A 22,672-nucleotide genomic window follows, 5' to 3' on the forward strand; every position below is an offset into this window, starting at 1 on the left:
CTCTCCCAGAGCCCCTTCACCCTCCAACAGATGTCACCCCGGAGCCAGCCGTGGAAGATGTGCAGGATGAACACAGCAACACCGGCCCCAGGTCCCTCAGCGGGGTCATCCTGTCAGCGCTGGGGCCTAAGAACTCCTGGACTCGCTGCACTCCTACTGCTTCTGGTCCCGGGGGAACAGGAGCACGGGTGCCGCCTGCAGGAGCAGGTGGAGAAGGACAGCGAGCTGAAGAGGGGCAGCTGCCGACAGCCAGGTGCACACGCTGCAGGAGGAGCTGGACGAGCTGAAGGGAGGGGCTCCCTAACTGAGCAGCCTGCTGCCCCCAGCCGAGGTCAGTCCTGGGGCTCAGGGCTCCCCCACTGCCTGCTCCTCATGAGGAGTTTCCTGCTCCACAGCAGACGGCCCCTGAGCACCTCTGTGTGCAGCATGCCTGCTGCTGTCTTGGGAGAAGGCTCTGCTGGTAGCCGCCCCTTGCACACAGGGAGCCCAGGCTGCAGAGCTCACCCCGCTCGCTCTAGGGTGCTCAAGAGGCACCGGTAGTTGTCAGGGTTTAGCAGGTGGGGAAGGAGGCATTGCAGGTCAGCTGGGAAAGCCAGACCTACTCAATGAATGGTGCCTGGATAGTTGGTTTTCCACTTGAACAGGAGAAAATCAGCTTCTGTTGCATCCCTCACACAAATGTAAATTCCAATGAGTTAGGATCTAAATGTGAAATAAAATCGACATAGTAAACTATTGGAAAAGTTATAGGAGACTCTTAACATTATGGGGAGGTGCTTTCCATACATGTTTTAATGAATATCCTTGAACTGAAGTCATTTTGAACATTTTAATAATTTCTTTAAAATTTGAAACATCTTTTTGAGTAGAATACATTCTCTTTTGTAAAAATTAAAACACTAGAGAAATACATAAGCTAAGAAGTGGTAAAAACTCCTATTTCTCACCTACCTCCCAACTTTTATTCCTTGTCGGTAGTAAAATTTGGTGTGTAATCTCCTCCACTGTTTCCTGTGCTTTACCTACATATTTCTCCACCTGTACAAATAGGTTGGATATATTTTTGGTGTGTTTCTTTGCTATGTTTCTGATTTTCCTGCTCTCTTACAGTTTAGTAGTTGTAAACATTGGTTTCTCGATATTCCTTACATATTGAGGGTACCATCTTTTCCCTGTTATACATCCATGGAAAACATTTTCCTACCACATTGCTCATTTAATCTGGATCAGTGCTTGTCTTCCCAGATGTCAGTAACACTTCAAGAGGGAAACGGGTCTATGTGACAGGCTATTCAGGATCTCCGGGACCCCTGGGGCAACAACCAGTAGGACAACCCAAAACAAGAAACAAAACCCATCCCGCATGTTTCCAGATGCATCCTATGGGAAGGACGGCTCCAGTTGAGGACCACTGATGTCCTGGTCAGAGTTATCCACTATGTTCTCCTATCACGTTAAAGCTGTTTCTGTAGTTTCTCGTACCTGATGGTACAATTTGGTGCCTTTGTCTGTTCCTCTTGGTGCCTTTGTCTGTTCTTCTTGGTCAGACTGCCCAAGGTTTCTCACTGTTACAGGTCTTTCCAGACAGCCAGCCCTTGACTCCATTGCTCAGGTCTATGTTGTTGTTCCTGTCTGGTGAATTCTCCCTTCATTCTGCTGTCATTGGTTTTATTGTGGTGTTGTTCTGGCTCTTGGAGGGAAGTGCTCAGCTTGCTGTACAGGTGATATTCCCTGATACCTGCAGTGGAGGCTGTGTCCCTTCTTCCGTCCCCTTGTCCCCACGTCATGGATTTGCCTCATGCTGCTCTCATTGCTGTTCATTTCTAAAGAGTTTCTCCTGTCTGTCTGGATTCCCTCTTTAACCTGAGAGATTTAGAAGGGTGTGGACAGATTTTCAAGTGGCTATGTTGGGGGAGGGGAGCCAATATTTTGTGATTATTTTTTACTTTTATTGCTTTAAGTTCCAGTAATATAGTCACTTATAGATTTCTGCTTTTTGGACTCTTTAGAGATTTCATTGTGGCTTAGCACACAGTCCATTGTGGTGACTGTTTCATCGTGGTTTGAGGAGAATGTTCGCTCTCCACTAGATGCTTACGTTGTCCCTGGGGCTGAGGCTAGATCTAGCTTTTTTGTGTTTGTCAGCAGATCTGTTTCCTAACTTACTGTATCACTTGACCTGTGGCTTTTTAAGAGAGGTAAGGTAGGTTTCCCTGTGGAAAGGGAAGGCACCTCCCTTGGGGTGCCTGTGTCTTCTTGTTTGTCCAGTTTTGCTTTATGTTTCAAGACCATATTGTTAGGTGCATAAGTGTCCCTGACAGTTATCAACACAGAGAACCCCTTTTTGTCCCATTTAAAGTCTTATTTCTTTATCTCCTTATTTTCAACCATATTATATCCCTTTATTTTATAACAATATTTTAACTCAACTTGAGAACCTTCATGTTTTTATAGAGCAATTTGATCTATTTACAATTGTGATTATTGATAAATTGGAATGTGAGTCTACCATTTAATTTAATTTTTAATTTATTAGGTTTTCTCATGATTTTTCTATTCCTTTAGTGGGTGTCTTTCAGCTTTTAGGAACAACCATTTCTGCCTCTCTTTCTGTAAATGCTTAGAGTTGATCAGTTCCTGTGTTTTACACTCCCAACTCATCACCTTCCGGTCCCCGGCTTGAGAATATCTGATCTTAGTTCTGTGTTCTTATTTTCCCCATCAAGCAACCAGGATTGGATGTAAGTATACGTTTTATTGGTTACTTTGTTCATAACTGTTTATTGTATCCAAATTTTTCCTCCTTTTGGAAAGATTTGATGCTATTTTGGAACTCATATGACAGTGAAATTTTGAGACGAATCGAGTCTGAGATAGTCCTTAGGTACTGATGCTGGGGAGCTAGCACCTAACCTCTTAAAGTTGCATTGGTGTGTCAGCAGAGTCGGGATGAGGTCAGAGATATTTAAAAACGTGGAATTGAATGAGGTTTCCTGGAGACACTGTAGCTGTGGAAGGGCCCTGGGCCCAGCCTAGGAGCAGGCAGTGTTTGCAGAGGTGTAGCTGAAGAGGGTCCAGGAAAGGGGCCTGAAATGGTGGAGCATGAAGTTGCAGGAACCATGAGGGGAAAGGGTATTGCAGAAAGGAAGGGTGCTCAGCTGGATGGGATACAGCTCTGATCAGAATGGAGAAAAGATGGCTGGACTCGGCCACATGGGATCACTGGTGACCTCAGTCTCCTTGAGAGGGTGAGAATAAAGCTGGGTCTAGAGTGGGGGAAGGGAAGCCATGGGAGGGCAGTAGGTATGAGGCACTTTATTTAAGAGGTTTAGCCATGAAGGGGAGTTGGGAAAGTGGACAATAACCAAAAGGGAGCATGGGTCCAAGGGAGAGTTTTGTTTGTAAGGCGGAGATTAGCTACAAGGTGTCTGTGCTGCAGGTAGGACCAGATAGGGAGGAGGAGTCTGCTGGGCCCTGAAGAGGTGCCGGGCTGGGCTCCTGTTATGAGAGGTTTGGGGATTCGATTGGAGAGGTAAAAGAAACTTTCCACTCCAAACAAATGGACTGAAGGTATATTTTATTATAGAGAGGATGGTAAAGGTGATAGTCCGCAAACAGATCTGAATAGGTCAAATAATAAGAGGGAAAAAACACCAGCTCGACTGGAAAGGGAAAACATCCCCATCGGCTGAGATAGCAGCACATTTGAATAGGTCATATAATAAGAGGGAAAAACATCAGATCTATCGGATAAGGAAACACCAGATCGACTGAAGTGAAATGACACAAATCAACCAGAAAGAGAAACACCAGGTTGACTGAAAAGAGAACACATCAGATCAATTACTTCACAATAAATCAATTACTCACAACATCCATGCCCCACTGCTGGGAGAGTCCTGTCAATTGACACTGCTGGGCGGGAATCACAGTCCTGGGCAAGGCGTCTCTTCCACAGGTGGAACTCTCACCGTGTCTCAGTCTCCAGCAGTTTATATAAGCAGTTACAGAGTTTACAGAGAGAGCATTCAATGTTCCCATGCACAAATGGTTATCAGTGGCGTACTAGCACTGAGCCCCACCCTCTGGCTATTGTCCCAGCCCAGTAGTTGTGTACGTGCATTGTTTACCCTGCTTATCCTCCCAGCCCAGCTCAGATGGCCAGTCTGCCCCAGGCTGCGGCGCTTGAGGGGCCTTGAATTTTTTACACATTGCAACCATCTCCATGGGAGAAGGGCCAGTTCCCACCATGCAGAAAGCAGCTTTTATATTTCTTTTTGTGCTGGTGGCTGTAGGTCAATGGAGCGGCCAAACATGGCTGTACTAATGTCAAGAGAGCTCCGCTGCCTGGTGACGGGCAGAGAGCAAGAGGACAGATGTGGTCGTGGAAAGGGCGCCCTGTGCCTCTGCTCCTGTATTCCTGGAGCGTGAGGTGGGCAGTGGTTGGGAGTGGAGGGGCGATGCAGAAGGTGTTAGGTGAACGGCAGGGGGAGGAGGGAGAGGGAGAGAGGACACTGTGGCTTGGTCTTCATGGCTCACATGGAGCTCCCCACTGGGATCTCCGATCACCAACTGTTGACTCTCTTTGATGTTTTCATCAAAATGTCGGCTCTCTTGATGGTTCCCAAGGCTATTATGAATTTGTTCATCAATGAAGGAATCTTTGGGTCATTTTTAAGGGATTCTATGTCAAAGGGGCTCTACATGTGTTTATTCAGTCCATCATCTGTACCCAATCCCTTTGTTTTTGGACAGATTCCATACAACAGAGCAGCCGAGCCAGTGGCCTGCAGGTTCCAGGGTTAGGGATATTTGCCCTCCAGAAAGCCGATGCTGGTTGGTATTCTCACAGGACGTGGTGCTCTGTCCCTGAGCCCGCTCTAATTCTGGGTGTCATGACATTATAAATCCTGGGGCAGTTCTGTCAGGGCCCATGGTTGGCATTTCTGTGATTAGTGAGGGCAAACATTTTTCTGTGATCATTATCTGTCACTTCCCTGACTGTGCTGTCACTTGCCTTGCTCACTGAGCTCTGAACTTTCCTGGTAGAACCAGGACGTTCACTCTCTATCCAGTGTGATTGCACGTTCCCTCAGTGTACTTGCTTCAAAAATATCTGTTTTCTTCACATTCTTTGATTCCTTGTACATATAATCTAGATTTAATCTGGAGCTTTAAAAATGTTTTATTGTGGAAAACCTTGAACATACACAAATTAAACAGAAAAGTGTGATAGCCCCCCATGTTTCTATTACCCAGCTTCAACATTTATTAATATTCTGATATTCCTGTTTCGTCTATATTTCTACCCACTCCCTACCTTCCATTGATTATTTTTTAATTAATAGATTGTTTTTTAGGAAAGTTTTAGATGGACAGAGAAATTCAGCAGAGAGTGCAGAGCATTTCTCCCTCCTCCCCCACAGTTTCCCCTACGGTTAACATCTTGCTTGACCACCTGTGTTAGTGCAGTCCATTCCTTACAAGTGAGGAGCTGATGCTCATAGAGCGTTCATAACCAAGTCCGTAGTTTACATTAAAGTTCATTGTCTTGCTGTCATGTACTTGGATTTTGACAAATGCATAATCTCATGTATCCACCATGACAGTATCCTACGGAAGAGTTGGATTGCCCTAAAATCCCTGTGCTTTACCTCTTCGTCCCTTGCCCCCCAACTCCTGGCAACACTGATCTTTATACTGTTTCTCTAGTTTTGCCTTTTCTGGAATGTCGTGTAATTGGAATATATGAAAACTATGGAACAGTGTATATAGCCTTTTCCGGTTGGCTTCTTTCACTTAGCAGTATGTATTTAAGTGTCCACTATGTCTTTTTGTGACTTGATAGCTCATTTCTTTTTTTTTCCTTTTTGTATATTGAGTCAAAATATATATAACAAAAAGTGTTTCATCTTAACCATTTTTAAGTGTATACTTCAATGGCGTTAAATACATTTCCACAGTTGTACAGTCACCACCACTATTCATCCACATAACTCTTGTAAATCTGAAACTCTATACCTATTAAACAATAACCCTCCCTTCTCCCCTCCCCCAGCCCTTGGCAGCCACCATTCTACTTACTCTCTCTATGATTTGACTACTCTCAGTTCATACAGTATTTGTCTTTTTGTGACTGGCTTATTTCAGTTAGCATAATGTCTCCAAGGTTAATCCATGTATAGCATATTGGAGAATTTGCTTCCTTTTTAAGACTGAATAATATTCCATTGTATGGATATACTACATTTTGTGTATCCACTCATGTGTCAATAAACACTTGGGTTGCTTCCACGTTTTAGCTATTGTAAATAATACTGCTATGAACATGGGTGTACAAATATCTCTTCAAGGCTCTGCTTTCAAGTCTTTTGGGTGTATATGCAGAAGTGGAATTGCTGGATCACATGATAATTCTATGTTCAATTTTTTGGAGGAACATCCACACTGTTTTCCATAGCAGCTGCACCATTTTACATTCCTATCAACAGTGTACAAGTGTTCCCATTTTGCCGCATCTTGGCCAACACTTGCTGTTTTGTCTTTTCGATAGCACTCAACTTAGTGGGTGTGAGGTGGTGTCTCATTGTGGTTTTGATGTGCATTTCCCTAATGATTAGTGGTGTTGAGCATCTTTTCATGTGCTTATATGCCATTTCTAAGTCTTCTTTCGCAACGGAGTCTTCAAATCCATGCCCATTTTTGAATTGGCTTGTTTTTAGTTGTTTAATTTAGGACTTCTCTGTATATTCTGGATACCAGTCTCTTGTCAGAAATATGATTTGCGAATATTTTGTCCCACTCTGTGGGTGCCTCTTGATGTACCAACTTATAAAATTTTCATGGAGTTCAATTTTTCCATTGTTTTTCTTTTGTTACCTGTGCCTTTGGTGTCATATCCAAGAAATCATTGCCAAGTCTGGTGTCATGAAGATTTAATCTCATGTTTTCTTCTAAGAATTTTCTTGTTTGAGGTCTTACATTTATGTCCTTGATCCATTTTGAGTTAATTTTTGTATCTAGTGTTGGATGGGGTCCAGCTTCAAGATTTTGCATGGGGATATCCAGTTTTCCCAGCACCATTTGTTGAAAAGAAACCTTTCTCCATTCCATGGTCTTGGCACCCTTGTCAAAAATCACTTGACCATATATGTGAGGGTTTGTTTCTGGGCTTGCTATTCTATGCCATTGATCTCTATGTTTGTCTTTATGACAATACCATACTATTGATTACTGTAGCTTTGTAATAAGTTTTGAAATCAGGAAGTGTGAGTCCTCCAGTTTTGTTCTTCTTTTGCAAGATTGTTGTTGGCTGTTCTGAGTCCCTTGAGATTCCATGTGAATTTTAGGACGGGTTTTTCTATTTCTGCAAAAAATATCATTAGGATTTGGATAGGGAATACATTGAATCTGTAGATTGCTTTGGGTAATACTGACACTTTAACAATAGTAAGCCTTCCAATCCATGAACATGGGATGTGTGTCCATTTATGAACGTCTTCTTTAATTTCTTTCTGAAATGTTTTGTAGTTTTTATGGTGTAAGCCTTTCACCTCCTTGGTTAAGTTAATTCCTAAGCATGTTATTCTTTCTGATACTATTATAAATGAATTGTTTTTGTAATTTCCTTTCCAGAGAGCTCATGGTTCGTGTATAGAAATGCTGCCGATTTTTGTGTGTTGACTTTGTATCCTGCTACTTTTGTGAATTCATTTGTTAGATCAAACGGCTTTTTTGTGGAGTCTTTTGGATTTTTCTACATACGACATGATATCATCTTCAAACAGAGACCATTTTACTTATTTCTTTCCAATTTAGATGCCTTTTATTTATTTATTTATTTTTATTGCCTCATGGTTCTGGCTTGAACTTTCAATACTGTGTTGAATAGAAGTGGTGCAAGTGAGCATCCTTGCCTTGTTCCTGATCTTAGAGGAAAAGCTTTCAGTCTTCCATCATTCAGTAATATGTTTGCTGTGTGTTTTTCATATATGGCTTATGTTATGTTGAGGCACTTTCCTTCTATTCCTAGTTTGTTGAGTGTTTTATCATGAAAGGGCGTTGAATTTTGCCAATTGGTTTTCTGCATCAATTGAGTTGGTCATTTTTTTCCCCTTCATTTTCTGGATGTGGCTTATTACATTGATCGATTTTTGTATACCAGGAATAAATTTCACTTGGTGGTAGTGTATAACTCTTTTAATATGCTATTGAATTCATTTTTAATTGGCTAGTATTTTGTTGAGGATTTTTGCATCTATGTTCATCAGGGATAATGGTCTGTAATTTTATTTTCTTTTAGTGTCCTTGTCTAGTGTTGGTATCAGGGTAATGCTGGCCTCGTAAAGTGAGCTTGGAAGTGTTCCCTCTTTTTCAATATTTGACAGAGTGTAAGAAATCTTGTTTTTAATACTTCTTTAAATGTTTTGGTAGAATTCACCAGTGCAGTCATCTGGTCCTGGGTTTTACTTTGTTGAGAGATTTTTTTTTTAGATTTCTTTAAATATTAGTGACATATAACATATGTAAGTTTTAGGTGTTCAAGATGGTGATTTGTGAAAGGATTACCACAATACCCTGAGTTAACACCTCCATTCCCTCACATAATTAACTTGTTTTTTCTAGTGATCACTTTCAAGATCTACTCTCTTAACAAATTTCAAGTCTATAATATAGTATTGTTAATTATGATCACCATGCTGTACATTAGATCCCCAAAACTTGTTCATTTTACAGCTAGAAATTTGTGCAATTTGACTCACATCTCCCCATTTCCCCTAACCCCGGGACCCTGGGAAACCCATTCTTGTCTCTATTCCTTTGAGTTGGGCTTTTTTCGATTTCACATATGAGTGAGAATATATAGTATTTGTCTTTCTCCGTCTGACTTATATCACTTAGCGCAATGCCTCAAGGTCCATCCATGGTATCTCAAAATGCAGGATTTCATTCTCCTGCATGGCTGAATAATATCCCATTATATATTACATGTATACATATATCTCACATTTTCTTTATCTATTTATCCATTGAGGGACACCTGGATTGTGTCCATGTTCTCTGTTTGTGAATAATGTTGAAATGAACATGGGGGTGCAGATATCTCTTCAGAATAGTGACTTCATTTCCTTTGGATATACAAGCAGAAGTGGAATTGCTCATTTATATATATTTCTATTTTTATTTTTTTGAGAAAATTCCATATTTTTTCCATAGTGACTGTAGCAATTTACATTCATACCATCAGTGCACAGGGTTCTCTCTTCTATACAGCCTCGCCAACACTTGTTGTCTGTTGTCTCTTTGAGAATAACCATTCTAGCAGGTGTGAGGTGATATCTCATTGTAGTTTTGATTTCATTTCACTGATGATGAGTGATTACGAGCATCTTTTCATGTACCTGTTGACCATTTTTATGTCTTCTTTGGAAAAGTATCTATTCAGGTCCCTTGACCATTTTCATATTGTTTTGTTGGTTTCTTTGCTGTTGAGTTGTAAGAGTTTCTTATATACTGTGGATATTAACCCCTTTAGTTTGCCGATTTTTTCATTTGCTATGCAGAAGCTTTTTAGATTGATGTCATCCCACTTGTTAAGTTTTGCATTTGTTGCTTGCACTTTTGATATTATATCCAAAAAACTCGATGTCAAGACCAGTTTCATGGGGCTTTTTTCTCTATATTTTCTTCTAGTTGTTTTATATTTGGTGTCTTACCTTTAAGTCTTTAATTCAATTTGGGATCATTTTTAGAGTGGTGTAAAATAGGGGTCCAATTTCAGTTTTCTGCATGTGGTTATCCAGTTTTCCCAACAGCATTTGTTGTAGAAACTATCCATTCCCCATGGAGTCTTCTTAGCTGACTTGTCAACTGTTAGCAAACTGTATGTGTGTGGTTTTATTTCTGGGTCCTTGATTCTGTTCTATTGGTCTAGGTGTCTCATTTTATACCTGTATCATACTGTTTTTATTACTATAGATTTGTAATAAAATTTGAAATCAGAAATTGTGATGCCTTCAGCTTTTTCTTTCTCGGGGTTCCTTTGGTTATTGGAGGTCTTTTGTGGATCCACATGAATATTAGGATTATCTGTTCTATTTCTCTGAAAAATGCCATGGGAATTTTAATAGGAATTGCAGAGAATCTTGAGATGGCATTGAATAGCATGAACATTTTAACAATACTAATTCTTCTGATCCATGAGCATAAGATATCTTTTCATTTCTTTGTGTCTTTGATTTCTTTCCTCTGTGTCTTATAGTTGTTAGTTTCTAGATCTTTCACCTTCTTGGTTAAATTTATTCATGAGTATTTTACTATTTTTGATGGCATTGTAAATAGGATTTTTTTCTTTATATCATTTTTTTTAATAATTTTTATTTATTTATTTGTTCCCCCAAAGCCCCAGTAGATAGTTGTATGTCATAGCTCCACGTCCTTCTAGTTGCTGTATGTGGGACTCGGCCTCAGCATGGCCGGAGACGTGGTGCGTCAGTGCGCGCCCAGGATCCGAACCCCGGCCGCCAGCAGTGGAGCTCGCACACTTTACCGCTAAGCCACGGGGCCGGCCCTTTATATCATTTTTAAATAGTTCATTGTTAGTGTAGAGAAAGGCAAGAGATTTCTATATGTTGATTTTGTCTCCTGCAGCTTGAGTGAATTTGTTTATTAGTCCTAACAGTTTGGGGAGGAGTCTTTAAGTATTTCTCTACATAAAATCATATCTGCAAACAGAGACCACTTTGTTTCTTCATTTCCAATTTAGATGCTTTATATTTCTTTCTCTGGCCAAATGTCTCTGGTTAAGACTTGCAGCAGTATGTTGAAGAGTGGTGTTGAGACTGGGCTCCCTTGTCTTGTTCTTTGTCTTAGCAAGAAAGCTTTCAACCTTTCACTGTTCAATATGATGTTAGCTGTGGGTTTGTCATGTAAACCTTTTATTATGTTTAGGTATGTTCCTTCTGTAACCCTTTCTTGAGAGTTTTTATCATGAAGGGGCGTTGAATTTGTCAAACTGCTTTTTCTGATTTGAGAGATTATTTTAGGATTTTTATCTTTCATTCTATCAATGTGGTGCATCACATTCATTGATTTGCATCATGTTGAACTTGATCATGTTGTTTGATCCTTTTTTTGAGTTTAGATAGTTTTGTTACAATGTGTCTTGGAGAAGAATGTTTTAGTTTGAAATTTTAGGGTGACTGATCGGCTTCAGGACCTTGGATGTCTACATCTCTCCCCAGATTTGGGAAGGTGTCAGCTGCTACTTTTTTAAGTCAACTTTCTTTTCCTTTCTCCCTGTCTTCTCCTCTGGTATTTTAATAATGCTTATCTATTTCTTTTCAAGGTATCCCATAATTCACACTGCCTTTCCCCAATCTTATCTGTTCCTTTTTTTTCTTTTTGCTCCTTTGACTCGATGATTTCAGATGACACATCTTCTAGTGCACTAATTATTTCTTGTACATGGTTGAATCTGATTTAGAAGGTCTCTATTGAATTCTTCAGTTCAGTCATTGTGTTCTTCAACTCTAGGATTTCTGTTTATTTTTCCTTAACGATTTCTGTTTCTATGTTGAACTTCTCACTTGTTCATGCACTATTTCCTTATTTTATTTAGTAGTCTATCTTTGTTTCCTTAGAGTTTTATGAATTTCTCAAAGAGCATTGTTCTGAAGTCTTTGTCACATAGTTCCTATATCTCCATTTCTTTGTCGGTCATTGGAGTTTTATTCTTTTTCTTTGGTGGTGTCATGGATCTTTGATTATTCATGATCCTTGTGACCTTCCATTGGTGTCTGCAAATTTGAGGAAGTAGGCATTTCTTCCACTTATTACAGACTGGCTTTAGTAAACCAAAGCCTTCACATTCAGCCCATCTAGGGGTCCTGGGTAGGCCATCTGGTGGTGTCCAGGGGCAGGCTTGTTGCTGGAGTCCTTGAGCAGCCTGGTACTGGGGTGAGTGGAAAGCTTGGGTCCACGGTATTGTGTCTGGCCCTGGGCACAGCTGGGACCCTGAGTTCACGAGTAACCCCACTGGACCCTGGTTTGGCAGGTCCTCATTGAGAGCCTGTGACCACAGGAGTCATCCAGGGCCATGAGAGTTGGCCAGAGCTGGGATGATCTGAGAGTCTTGGCTCACGGGAGCCTGCCAGAAGCCTGTGCCATGAGAGACAGTTTGTGCTGGTGTGGGCCAGAAGTCTGGATTCCTGGTAGCCTGGGGCCACAGGAGCTACCTGAGATTGCAGGAGCCAGCAGGCGCTGGGTCAAGATGGAAGACTGGGTTCATGGGAACCTGCCAGTGCCTGGTGCCATGGGAGCTGCCTGGGGCCGCCTGAGTCAGCAAGCACCTGGGTGGGCTGGGGGCTTGGTTCTGCAGAAGCCTGTCAGAAGCCTGGTTCCATGAGAGCTGTCTATGGCTGCTGGAACTGGCAGGTGGTGTGCTAAGCCACGGGCCTGAGTTCCTAGTAGCCCCCGGGGAGCCTGGAGCCATGGAATCTACCTGGGGTAGATCTCTTAGAACTCAATTATAAAAAACAAAGAAGTTTGAAATGAAACTTCATTCAAAGAAATTTGAAATGAAACCATTTTCATTGGTTACCCAATGAAAATGGGTAACTAGCTGCAATGGACATGTCTCCAGGTGAAACACAGATGGCCAATAAGCACTAGATAGATGCTCAGTATCATAAATCATTAAGAAAATGCAAATTCAAAGCATAGTGTGATACTATTTCACACTCAAAATGAAGGCTATACTCCACATAATGGAAAGTAACAAGTGTTAGTAAAGATATGGAGAATGGGAAACCCACATACATTACTGGTGGGAAAGTAATTTGATGCATCCACTGCAGAAAACAGTTTGCCATTTTTAAAAATCTTAAACCTAGAATTACCATGGACCAGGAGAGTCACAAGGTTGGTATGTCCAAAAGACCATTGGAAACATATGTTCAAAGAAAAACTTTTCCATGGATATTCAAAGCAACATTATTCACAGTGGTCCAAAAGTGGAACAAACCCAAATTTCTATCCAGTTATGACTGCATAAACCAAATGTGCCCTATTCATAATATAGGACATTATGGAGCCATAAAAAGGAATAAGCTACTGCTACATGCTCGGCCATGGATGAACCTTGAAACATGTGTGCTCACTGAAGTCGTCCACAAAGGCCACAGATAGCATGATGCCATTTGAATGAACTGTCCAGAATAGGCAAATCAATAGGGAGAGAAAACAGATGAGTTGTTTTCATGGGCTTGGGTTAGGAGAAAATAGTGTGAATGAGTATGGGTTTGTTTGGGGGTGTTGAAAATGTTCTGGAATTAGTTAGTGGTGATAACCACACGACATAATCATTGTACTAAATGGCACTGAACTGTATACTTTAAATGCTTACAACAGTGTATTCTGTGTTAAGTAGATTCTCCATAAAAATTTTGAATTTTTTAAATTAATCAGGGTATTGATTAATTTTAATTTAGTTAATTTAAAGTTGGTTGGGATAGTTAATAAGGGTAATTAATAGAGTTATTAGGGATAGGGCACATTGTAGCCAAGAGAGTAAATATCCGATGATGGCTATAGTAACAGATCCTAAAATTGTACAAGCAACAGTCTAAAATCCAGTCTGTTTCCATTGTCGCCAACTTGGAAAGACCAGCCATGAAAATAGGTCAGTGATCTCGGGGGCCTTGGGTATCTTTTAAAAGATTTAGGTAACATTACGCAATATTTTAACCTCTTGGGCCATCTGGTGGAGGTAGGTTTGAACTTGTGTGTTGATGTACATTCAGCAAGTGGTTCTAAGAAAGGCAAAAACCCTTCCTTCGTTGGTTGGTATAGACAATCTAGGGCCAGGCCATTCTCTAAAACCATTTAGGCAAGAGACTCATGAGACTGTTCCACAAGGGCTAGGATAGGGTCTTATGGAGTTGTTGTCGATGTTGGGTTAAGGTTTTTGATACTTCTTGGTTGCCTCAGTTACCTGATTTTGCGTGGGTAGGGCCACCGCACCTGTGTCCAGTCCAGTCAGTCAGTCCTAGTAGAACTGAACACCCAGTCCTATAGGACTGACAGTGTCTCTATGGGTTGGTGGTAGCCAGTCAGGGCAGGAACCTCAGGGGACCTGCAACCTGAGGGAAGCAGGCTGAGATAGAAACAATGATGTATTGCAGAATATAGCTTGGAGAAATCTGCTCAGAGGGCTGGGGAAGAGAGAGCCTCACTGTGTGAGAGCCTTGTGATATCAGCCTACAGTAAAACCCAAAAGTGGATGTTCCTGGTGTGAAATATTCATTACGGCCTTTGGAAGTAAAACCAGTAATTTGCACCCATTCACTAGTTACCTATGCTATATGATTTCAGGGGGTATGGTTAAAGTGTTTGTCGGCCAAGATCTGTTTGGGCCTGAGCACAAAATCACCAAGGTGGTCTCGAAGGCTACCCCAAAATGACTCCTCAAGGAGCAGTTGGGGCAGAAAGTGGGTGGAGCATTTTGAAGGAAGCCTGGGGCAAAGATGTTGTGCGATTGAGTTGGGTAAAACTGAGTGTCTCCGCAGGGTAAGCCCTTCAGCTGGGGTACAATAGGTGATTGGAGGCCAAGTGACAGACCCTGCGGCTCCTGATTCCCAGTGCACGGGCAGGCCTCTCAGCCCATTGGACATAAATGGTGGTGGTGTTTGTGAAGCATCTTGATGGCAGTGTGGAAAGTATAGGCGACGTGTGGTGGGAGACGTCATGATAGTGTCGGGAGGAGCTGTGTGTGAGATTACGGTGTTGAAGGGGAAGGACTGGAGGCAGGTGCAGTGGGTGTGTGACCAACAATGGTCAGTGAAGGGACAGCCGGGGGGTAACTGGGGAAAGCAGGGACCAGCAGAAGTCATGTGTTTAAAACAAGACACCAGACCCAAATGGAGCCGCTTAGGCTATGCCTCACATAAACAAGTCGAGACTTAATTAGACTTTTGGCCCAGGAATAGAATCTTAAACCAGTCAATCAGGAATCACCTCATGCGCAGCAGGTAGGTCATCTTCCTGATAGAACCCTGCCATCCTCTAAAGGAAAGTAACCTTGCAGTAACCAACCCGCTTTTTTATCTAGTGTAACTTCCTTGTTCTTGCTCCCTTCTGCCTATAAATTCCTTCATTTTGTAGAACTCCTTGGAGGTCCTTTCTCTCTGCTAGACTGGATGCTGCCTGATTCATGAACTGTTGAATAAAGCCAATAAGATGTTTAAAATTTACTGAATTTTATTTTGTTTTGTACCAGTTTGGTGGCAGCAGTGGGATCCAAAGGAGACGCCTGATGGCTTCGAGGATGAGAAACAGTCATTGGTACCAGCAAAACCTTTGAGTTCTCCATCTTTTTCACTGTTTCTGAGGGCTGTGGGTAAGTTTCTCTTGGATCTGAGATCCACTCTGTTTGCCTTGACCTCCTGATCTACCTGGCTTTCCAGTCCAGGGTCAGTGGGTCAGTCTAGACTGACAGGATGCTCTAAGAGAGCATCAGTCTTAGCACTTGGTTAGTCAGCAGTGCCAGGCAAAGGCTTAGTGGTTCAGCTTGAGCTGCCAGATGGTTCTGCCAGGAACCCGAGTCCCTGGCCCTTAGTTAGTCCACAGTCCCCGTTTGTTGGGGTCTGCTGGGTGAGTCTGCAGTCTCCATGTGTTAGGGTCTGCTGCTTCAGTCCGTGGTTCTTGCTAATGGAGAGGAGTGGAAGAAATGTGTGCTCCATGCACATCCAATCTTTGAAAACTTCCTGCGTGCATTTTACATGCATTTTGACCTCTGTTGACTGTTGATGGGTTCTAAGGAAATGGTGAAGGCACAGTGAGGAGGAACTGTGGGTTTCTTCACGACTACCTCGAGGAGGGCCCCCCCCCCACCTGAACAGCCATCCGGCACTATTAGAAATGAAAGACATCCGATCACCGTGGATTGGAACACTCCTTATTGTGACGGTGTCAACATTATCCAAAGAGATCAACAAATGCAGTGCAGTCCTTATCAAAATCCCAAGGGCATTTTGTGCTGAAATAGAAAAAAACCCATCCTAAGATTCTTATGGAATCTCAAATAAGCCCAGATACCAAAAATAATCTTGAAAGGAGATACTAAGTTGGAGGACTGATTCTTCCTGATTGAAAACTTACTATAAATCTACAGTATCAAAACAGCATTGTCATGGCATAAAGACAGCCATATTGAGCAATGGAAACAGAATTGAGAGCCCAGAAATTAACCCTCACCCATGTGATCAAATGATGTTTGACAAGGGTGCCAAGATTATTAAATGGGGAAAAGTCTTTTCAACAAGTTGTGCTGGAAATAGTGGATATCTACATGCAAAGGAATCAACTTGGACATTTACCTAACACTGTATACATAACTTGATTCCCAGTGAATCAAATACCTAAGTGTAAGAGCTAATGCTATAATACCCTTAGAAGAAAACATAAGGCAAAACTTGACAAGATAGGATTTGGTAATGATTTCATGGTTCTGACACCCAAGAGCAGCCAATAAAATAGGAAAATACATATGCTGGACTTCATGGATATTAAAAAGTTTTGTGCCTCAAAAGCCATTATCAACAGAGTAAAAGCACAACCCATAGGATGGGCGACCATATTTGCAAACCATGTATCTGACAAAGGCTTAATATCCAGAATAGTTAGAGAACTCCTAAATTCAACAACAAAAAACAAACAACTCAAATCAAATTTGAACAAAGTATATGAGTAGACATTTGCTCAAAGAAGATATGCAAATAACCAATAAGCATATGAAAAGATGCTCATCATCAGTAATCATTAGGGAAATGCAAATCAGATACACAGTGAGAGACCACCTCACATTCATTAGGATGGCATCTATCAAAAAGAAAAAAAAAAGAAGAAGAAAAAGAATAGAACCACTGTTGGCCAAGATGTGGAGAAGTTGGAACCCTTGTGTATTGTGGTGGGAATATATAGTTGCTGTAGAAATCAGTATAACAATTCCTAAAAAAAATTAAAAATATAATTATATAGGACCCAGCAATTCCTATTCTGGGTGTATACCCCACCAAGGAGTTGAAAGCATGTTCTCAAAGACATATTTCAACACTCATGTTCATGGCATCATTATTCATAATAGCTAAAACATGGAAGCCACACAAGTATTGTAATCAAGGAAGGGCTTACAGCCCAATGCACCCATTAGCCAAACAGGATACCCGCTCTTGTAGAAGGGGAAAAAGCTTTATTACGAGGTTGGCCAGCAAAGAGACGAAGGTTAAATCTTTCTCCCCAATGGGCTGTTGAAAAGGGCTTGAAAAGGGCAAAGGAGCGGGTGCAGTAAGTTTGGGAGCAGTCCTAGGCATTTTGTGCAAGCACAGATTTTCATGTTCTGTCACACATCCCACGTTCAAAAGATGGTGTCCTTAACATGATTGGCAGGGGAGTTCTTGGTCCCCCAGTTCATCCTCCAGTCACTTATTTTGTGCAAGCACAGATTTTCATGTTCTGTCACACATCCCACGTTCAAAAGACGGTGTCCTTAACATGATTGGCAGGGGAGTTCTTGGTCCCCCAGTTCATCCTCCAGTCACTTATGCAGTTGCAGTTTGAGTCTTGCAAGCCGTCTTGTTGTCTCATTGGTTCAAAGTAGTTGAAACTTGCTTAAGGAAGAGAAATGGAGTTTCTGAAAAGCAACTCTCGGCCCAAGATTAAATCCTTAGTAAATATCATATGGGATATGGCTTAAAAAAGTAGTCTCCAGGGTACTGTTGAGAAAAATCTGGCTGGGGCCCCATTTTATTTTGGGCTTGGTTGTGGGCCTTGCTATGGTATCTGTCCAGGGATGTATGGATGAGCAAAATGTGCTATATACATACAATGGTATATTATTCATCCTTGAAAAATGAAGGAAAGTCTAATATACGGCACACCATGGATGAACCTTCAAGATATTACTCTAAATGAAATAAGCTAGTCACAAAAATACAACCTTGTGTGATTTCCCTTCTAGAGCTTCCTGAAATCACCAGATTCAGAGAGACAGAAAGTAGAATGGTGTTTGCCAGTGGGTGGGAGGAGGGGGAATGGGGGATTATTCATGAATGGGTATAGAGTTTCAGTTTTGTAAAATGAGAAGTGTTCTGAAGATGGATCGTGGTGATGATTGCACAGCAATATTAATGTCTTCAATACACTTCAATACACATTAAAACATACTTAATGTATCTATGGGGCCTGATGACTTGTCCTGGCCGAGCACATGCTTGTGCTGTTGCACATCTTACCCCTCACTGTGCAGTTGGGAAACTGGCCTAGAAAGAGGCAGGTACTGTCCCAGACCACAGGAGGTCGTCAGAGTCCTGAAGACTAGAGAGAGCTCCAGCTTACTTGGCCAAGGCTCCACCTCTTCCCTCAGGTTTCCTTTGGCAATGAGTGGCTTTAAGATCCTAGAGGATTGCTGCGCACCCTTTTCCATATGGGGTCATTTTCCTCTCCTCATCATCACACCTGCACAGGCACACTCCGTCACACTTGACTTCTCATATGGAGAACACTGAGGTGCAGTCAAGAAAGAGCTGACACCGGGGATGTGACAAGAGGCAGGAGGGAGAGAGGTTGGAGGCAGCTCTCCCACGGGGCAGTAGCATCCGTTCTCCTAGATTCGTGCACAGGGGCCCAGAGATGGGAAGAGGAATCCCTAAGGTTCCTAGGTGTCTACCTGTTCCAGATCCATCCCTGGCCCAGCCTGGGGATCACAGGACTGGGGTCCTGCAGTCCACCTCTGTGGGCACCCAAAACTGTGATGAGCCCATCCTCCCTTTGTGTAGGCATTGGGAACAGGAGAGAAGATCTCAGTGAGGGTCCTCCTGTATAAAGTGGAGTGCATCCAGCGAGTGACTCCAAGTGTTCCATGCACTCACTACATGTCTGTTGGACTAGGTTCTCTGTTGATGACCTACTGTGCTCTGAAACCCTGAGAAAATGATTTCCAGCCCCTGGAGATCCTTTAGAACTGACGAGGCTAGGGGGCTTGGGTGGATGAGAACTGAGGATAAGGAAGAAGATGCCAGAGCACTGGACACCAAGTCCAGAGTCCAGGGAGAAGACTAATCCTTGTTGGACCCTTGCGGTCCTCATCTGGAAGTAGGGGAAATCATTGTCATGGCTGCAGTTAGGATGCCTTAGGAGTGAAGAGGACACCTGGTGGGGAAAAGCAAGAGAGGTGCACGGTAGGCTCCCGAGATTCCTCCCACTCCCTCGAAGCTGACAGGTCCTGCTGCTTTACCCCTGGGACCCTGGAGAGCATCTGCCTTGAGGACACCTGAAGAAAGATTCCTTTCTGTTTGGAGTTCCGGCCTGGGCAGCAGTGCTAGTTCTGGCCACGAGGGGGCGGGCAGCCTCTTGTGTCAGTGGTGGCCAGTGAGTTTTTGCTTTTATTTTTTTTCAGTTGTATTGAGGTATACTTGATATACAGCACTAAGTTAACATTGCTGTGTGGTATATTTGAAACTTGCTAAGAGAGTAGATCCTAAAAAGTCTCATCATCAGGAAACAATCTTTTTTTCTGTTTGGTGATTGATGTTAACTAAACTTATTTTGGTAACCATTACATAATATATATATATATCAAGTCATTCTGCTGTAATCCTGGAATTTACTTGGTGTCCACTGAACTATTCTTGAGCTCCTGGAGCAGCGAAGAGTCAACCAGAGGTCTTTCTGGCTGTCCCCCTGCCTCAGAAACAACTTGTACCTCCTATTACTAGTGTTCATCTCCACAATGAAAGTTGGTCAAAAGCAGGGGGCGGGGTGCAAGATCTACCCATATACTCATTCAGCAGCTGTGTCCTGAGCACTCACCCTGTGCCAGGTGCCCTGGTGGGCTGAAGTGCAGGATGAAAATGACCAAGTGGTCCCTGCCTGCCGGGAGCTCACAGTCTAGAGGGGAAATGGACAAAAGCAAAGACATGAGAAAGAAAAGAGCAAGTGCTGTAGAGAAACACATCAGGGGGCTGTGAGGGAGGGCTGGGCGTCACTGGGTAGGAGGGTCTGAAAGACCTCTCTAGGGTGACATTTTCTGGGACCGGAATGACAAGAGGGAGTCAGCCTTGCACAAGTCTGGGAGCAGTGTGTCAGGGAGATGGCACCACTGGTCCTGAGTCTCACAGGCAGAAGTGAGTTTGGCCAGAGGAGGTTAGAAAGGTGGCCAATGCAACTGGAGGGAGGCTGGGAGAAGAGAACAGGAGCTAGGGTGGAAGGTAGGGCCAGGGCCTGGTAGGCTGTGTTCGTTACCTTTCCCTCTCTGACTTCATTGCCCCTAACCTTGCATTTCAAAACAACAAATGTTGACAATCTCACAATTTGTGTGGATCAGCAATCAGGCATGTTTTAGCTGGGTGCCTCTGTCTCAGTGAGTTTAACAGATTGGGGCTGTGGCCTCAACTGAGGCTCGACTAGGGGAGGACTGGCCCACAAGTTCACTCTCAGCCTTCAGAATTCATTTTGTATTGAGAGCCTGAGTTCCTTTCTGTCTGTTGGCCCAGGCACTCCCTTGCTTCTCTCTTCAATGTGCCTCCACATTGGGCAGCCCCAATACACCGGTATTTGATTCCTCACTTCCAGGGATTTGACAGAGTGAGAGAGAGAGAGATGGCACATGAGAGAGGGAGTAAGAGGAAGTGAGAGACATTTTTAGTTAAAATTTAGACAAGACATCCCATCACTTTGGCTCTTATTATGTTCAGAAGCCAGTTACTAACCTCTTTGTGGTTCCACGGGGAAGTGTATAACATGGGTGGGGCTTACTGGGTACCACTGTGGAGGCTGCCCACCTCATAGGCCAAGATGAGGCACTTCGGTCTCATTCCCCATAAAACAGGAAACAATTGAATGGTTTTATGCCACAGATGGCAATATCTGAATTTCCATTAGTTGCAACCCCCTCATGGTGTTGACCTGAAAATGAGGCCAAGTTGGAAGTGACTGTCCCAATATCACATTCTTGGAGCCCAGGCCTGTTTTGAGTGGTGTTCTGTACTACATCCCACCCCTCCTTGTTATTCTTCCATCTCTAAGTTTGTGCCTTAGGTACATGTGACACCAGCCCACAGGGGTAATAGATATTATCTCATATACACCGGGTGATGTCCCTAGGAAGTAGATTCTAGCTTGATTCCCATGGTGCAGGTTTAGAGACTGGGGAGGACCTGAGAGGCACAGGGACTATCCCAGGATGAAGAAATAGTAAGGAAAAGGAGGTCTGCATTCATCTCTGTCTCCTCAAAACTAGGTCCCTAGTTAGGTTTCCAGGGACCTGTGGGTAGGGCTATGTGGTCTCATTGTGTACAGTTCAAGAGATGACGTGGGGTCATAGACCTCAACAGATCTTAGAACTCTGGTAACCAGGCACCCACATTGCCCCATCCACCTCACTTGATTGGAGACAGTCAACAGGCAAAGATGTTTTGTTGTTGTTTCCCAACTTTTGGAGGATCTGGGCTCAAAAAATCCCAGAAAGAGAATCTTTTTGGTAGTTGGCGATGTTGGCTCAGCCTTAATTCTTGACGCCTCTGGGCATCTGGCAGGAGGCTGTGAAAGGTAACACGGGGCAGCCCAGGGGAGGCTAGTGCAGGCCAGGGCACAGCTGTGATCCCACCTGATCAGCCCCACACCCCTTGCCCCTCTTTGTGTGTGTGTGTGTGTGTGTGCATGTGTCTGTGAGGAGGAGAGAAGGCAGGACATAAGGGGCGGGTCATTCCTGAGCAGGTGCTGGTTGTTAGGTGTCGGAAACCTAACACCTAGGTCATGTTCATACTTCAGGCCATGCCTGGCAGCATGAGAAGGTGAGCACCTCTACTCATATTGTTACCGAGCACTAGAGGATTCATCTCCTTCCCTCCCTGACCAGAGTTCTTTGCAGAGATGCCCCTCTGTGCCTGAACTGAGGAACAGATATTCTCTTGGTGGTTGGCCCCAGTGGCAGTGTGCAGGCAGCCCCTGATTTCTTCTGGCCCAGTTCCCAGGCAGTCTTTGCAGAACTCCACTCATTAGGTTGTCGAGTAACTGCCCAATGGTTTCAACTCCACAAACTCACTAGACAAGGGGCAGGTACATGAGGCCACCCACACTTTCCAGTGCTGCTCTGAGATGAGAGCAGGAGCAGAGGGTCTCCACACTCAGGAGCTTGAGATGATGAGGTTGGACTAGAACTAGGGAGGGACCAGACTCAGGCTGTCCCTTTTTGAAGCTAAAGGGGATGTACATGAATGTCACCTTGCCTGGCTAGGAGATGAGCTGCCGTGACCCTCTTACCCTTGTCCGGTGTGAGCTTCTGGAGGCCACTGAGGCAGAGCCAGATGGTAAGGGGGACTGCAGGCTGGGTATTCCTGGAAGGGAGTGGGATCTTTCTTGTGTTTAGAAGGTCACATGGAAAGTCAGCTATGTGGGTGAATCTTTGTTTTTATCCCACTCCAGCGTCAGCTGCTGAGCTCCAGCCAGCGGCAGAAGAAGAGCAGTGGGCAGTGGTGGAGGTAGAGCTGGCTCCAGCTCCGTTGACACCACCCCCTCTAGCACTGGAGCCAGTGTCCCCTCCACCAGCAGTGTTGGAGGTGGAGCAAGGGCCAACATGGGCTCCAGCAGGAGTAGGAGCTGCTTAGCTAGAGTCACC

The 22,672-nt window shown here is 43.4% G+C and overlaps 1 long non-coding RNA gene across 1 annotated transcript; it reads left to right on the forward strand.

The window, feature by feature from the left end:
- Nucleotides 1-124: 124 nt before the first annotated feature.
- LOC131415039 (uncharacterized) lies at nt 125-22,663 on the forward strand. Its single transcript, XR_009222313.1, has 3 exons — nt 125-331; nt 15,278-15,397; nt 22,480-22,663. It is a non-coding gene; the product is annotated as an uncharacterized LOC131415039 (long non-coding RNA).
- Nucleotides 22,664-22,672: the final 9 nt, after the last annotated feature.

Source organism: Diceros bicornis, chromosome 15 (genome assembly GCF_020826845.1).
Source record: "Diceros bicornis minor isolate mBicDic1 chromosome 15, mDicBic1.mat.cur, whole genome shotgun sequence".
NCBI classification, from domain to species: domain Eukaryota; kingdom Metazoa; phylum Chordata; class Mammalia; order Perissodactyla; family Rhinocerotidae; genus Diceros; species Diceros bicornis.